Source organism: Pteropus alecto, unplaced genomic scaffold, assembly GCF_000325575.1.
Source record: "Pteropus alecto unplaced genomic scaffold, ASM32557v1 scaffold146, whole genome shotgun sequence".
In the NCBI taxonomy this organism is placed as follows: Eukaryota; Metazoa; Chordata; class Mammalia; order Chiroptera; family Pteropodidae; genus Pteropus; species Pteropus alecto.
This window is the reverse complement of record NW_006442107.1, coordinates 27,956,665-27,960,718: the sequence shown is the minus strand read 5'-3', so window position 1 is coordinate 27,960,718 and position 4,054 is coordinate 27,956,665.

Sequence of the window (4,054 nt, the reverse complement as noted above, 5' to 3'; positions counted from 1 at the left end):
AGAAGAAGCAATCTGCATGATAAAAATACTTGCCAAAAAAACCTAAAACCAAAACCAAAAAAACTCGCTGTTTCCTTCTCCCCTACCCTTACTCCACCTCTCCTCCCTCAAAAAATAAAAATATCCTAGTATAAAAATGATCCTTTCTTTTCTTTTATTAATAGCTCCTTTGCCCCATCTTTTTTCCTATAAAATCTTTTCGTTTCATACAACCCCTTGGAGTGCCCTTCTAATTGCTAGATAGGATGTTGCCTGATTCATGAAATGCTTAATAAAGCCAATTAGATCTCCAAATTTACTGGATTGAATTTTGTTTTTTCAACAATATTTTAGTGAAAAGGTTCTGAAAGACCCTGGAAATAGCCCTTAAATAAAGGCAGGATGAGCCGAGGGAAAGAAAGGGAACATTTCCATACCAAAGAGGGCGAAGAGTGGTAGACATCTGTTGCTTTTGTCTTCTCAATACGACAGTTCTCTTTACACTGGGGAATTTGTCTTCACATATCCCAAAGGATTCCTATGGGAGTGGCTATGGAGGTGGGTACACTATCCACCCCTCCGATCATAATGACACCCCAGCTACATTTCCACAATGCAATTAGACATTGACCCAAAAAAATCCAATCATATTTCTTCCAAGAGATTTAATATATTGGGGAAAAGAGGGAGTGTTTCATTTTTATACCACAAATTATAAGTTTATATATAGGATTGGGGCTACCAATAGCCATATTTCCAGCCACAAAATAAAGAGCATATTTGTATCAGAAGAGAATTAGGCCACATGGTGGGGGGGAGGGGAAAGACAAACATAACCTGAGAGGAAGAGTGGGAAATACAATCTTGATGACATCATTTAAACACCTGAATGCACCTGTGACTAAAGCCTTGTTCTGTTGAACAGATTGTAAGAATAGAAAATGAGTTCTAACGTCCCCTCCCCCACCACACTTCCAGCTCCAGATTTGGTAGTTGATATGAAGGTTTTAAAGACAGAAGAAAGTTAATTTGCAAAAAAAAAAGGAGACAAATTTGGAACTGGAGAGCCATCTAGGATGAAGGGAATAAGGAGAAGTGGCAGGAAGAATAGAGAGATGACAGTCCACAGCATTGTTACATAATCCTTCACATCTTCCTAAATCATAAGTAAATTCAACTAAAAATCACTATATATTGATATCTGTTGGTTTCTTAGAAAAATCAATTTAAAAAACTATATATATATTTATATGCTCATAGTTTTTTATCTATGAGTATGTGTAGAGAAACAGGACTTAGTTGATAAAACCCAACAACATGTACAAGAGGTACACTGAAGATAAAAGATCTAAGAATAAAAATAAGAGTGAAGAAAAATGTATCCAGCCAATTTAATAAGAAGAAAGTAATAATATGTTTAATACAAGGCAAAAAGAAATAAATAGGATAAAGAGGTTTACTTAGTAATAAAGGTATTTATAAACAATTAATATATAAATGTCATGAAACTTTATACATCAAACAGAACATGAAAATATATGAAGTGCAAACTTCAAGATATAGAATAAGAAGCAACAACAATATAAAGACTGAAAAATGAATATACTTTTCTCAGGTAGCGTTGTGGGATTCTCGATCAGAGAGACAGGACACAAAGGCTATAAGCAGGAAGCAGCATTTATTGATGCCGGGACCGACTGCGGATTCTTATCCAAAGGCTTAGCCCTGCTTGTAACATGGCAGGCAGTTTTATACAATTTCGTACTTCTGCATTCCTACACAGCTACAGATATTCCATATAAATAGGGAAAACATAAGAAGGACAAAACATAAGGTGCTAAACTGTAAGGAAACCAGCTTAATCATGTAAGTAGGTTTTCAGACTGCCACATCAGCCGGAGAGTCCTGGGAAGGAGGGTACAGTCAGGAACTAACTCATTCAAGCAGGAAATGGTCAGGTAGGGTTAGGTATTATTTCTTAATACAGTAGTATTAAGAAAAAAAGGATAAAATAACAATTTAAAAAATTAAATATGCATGTGTTAAAGATTATGTATGAAAAATGGAAGGATCCTTTCTTTTCTTGCTCTTAACAAGAGTTTGGGGGGAGTGAGATGATTGACTTTGCATTTATGTATCTTTATTATATTGTCATACTCAATATTGCAATATGAAAAACATCAAATAAAGAAAATCTATAACATTATAAATCTAGATATATTTGAAACCTGTATCCTAAACACACCTTTGTAAGCACTAATAAATAATTACTATTATTTTTCATAAATATTTCACTACAAAGAATACCTCAAAAAGATCCCCAAAGAAGAGAGTATAATCTACTTTTCCTGACAGCAATATAATTAAATGTGATAAAAGAGAAAGTCAGCAATAAAAGTAACGGGGCAAAACAAATCTCAACAACTTGGAAATTTTCTGGTGATTAGTAGGAAAAAATAAAATTTAATAATAAATAGTAATAATAATAATAGAGTAATAATACAAATCAAAACTTTCCCATAGGGAAAGTTGAGATAATAGCAAGAAAGAAATTCATGACCTCTAATGTCTTTATTACTTATCAAGGAAAAAGAAGAATTATTCAATAATCAGATTAAACAAAAATTTTAAAAGTGACAATATTCTAAAGAAAGTAGAAAGAAAAAATAGCAATGAGTGAAATTAATGAATTAGAAGACTTGTCAAATATCTCTAACCAGTTCTTGGAACACAAAAACTAAAATAAACCCTACCTATAAAACAGAATAAACTGTCATGAGAAAAACTGGAAAAAAGTAAGTACACAAAAACAAGGAAGAAGAAAAACCCGAATGGTCCCACCATTCCGCCTCATTAGTTTATGATTCATGGTAAGGACGCCGTTTCTTGAGATGTTTCATTTGTGAAAGTTACAAGCCAGGAGACTCTGGAATTAACTCTGACAGATGAAGTCTGAGAAATGAAAGGAGACTAAAACAACAATTCTATTAAGATGAAGTCCTCAGGGCAGGATATTTTTGTGGTGAAAGTTTAAGATTCAGAGACATACAATTAATGAAAGGTGACATCGAGCTACAGGTTTTGTCATGGAGATCAAATCCTCATTTGATCGACTGTCAGTCAGTCAAATACCCATGCACCATTTGAAGCAAAAGATGAAGCTACAATTGATGTTATCAATAGTAGACAAGAGGTATCTACTCAGAGTTAAACAAAAAACCCTGCTACTTCTTTATTTCTGAATACAATGTCATAATATTCTTGCGTTGGGACAATAGGACTTAATTTAACCACATTTTAGTGGGTTTTTCTGTTCATTGATTCTCCTGTCACTCCTATTTATTTATAGATGATAAATTATCTGTATATGTGCATAAGCAAAGTGCTTCCTATTTCATTACTTTTCTTTTTCTTTTATTAATTTCATGGTCACAATAGTATAAAACTAAGGTTCAATTCATAATTTGTGTGTGTGTGTATAGATCTGTCTATGAGAACAAAGCACTTAAGGAAATCTATTTTAGAATCTGGATAGCTTTTACTATATATAATGCATCTCCATGAATACATTTTTTTTCCAGTTAAAATTATATATATTGCTAGTTAAAATTTCAAGTATTTTGGTTATTTAGAATTTAAAATTTTGTTACTAACTTTTTGTGTTAGAGCATTGTGTTCATAAAAATGTGCTCTATATAATTTCTGCTCTTAAATTTTGTCAATATTTTCTTTGTTACCTAATAGATTCTATCAACACTGGAAAAAAGTATATTCACCATGTGAAAAGTATAACGTTTGATTTGCAGTTATTAAGGTAACTATGGTAATTTTATTATTATAGCCACCATAATCTAGTTTATTTGTTGCCTTTGTGATTTGTGAAAGACTGAGAAATGTATATTAAAATATCATCCTATATCTATCAAAATTATATCTATTAATTTCTTTGTTGATTTTTATATTTTGACACAATATTCATAATTTATAGGAACATAAAGTGTAACCTTTATAAATGAATTTGATAGTAGTTTGCTTTCAGGAGTAGAACTGAGTTCATGGCTGGAACAAAAGCAAA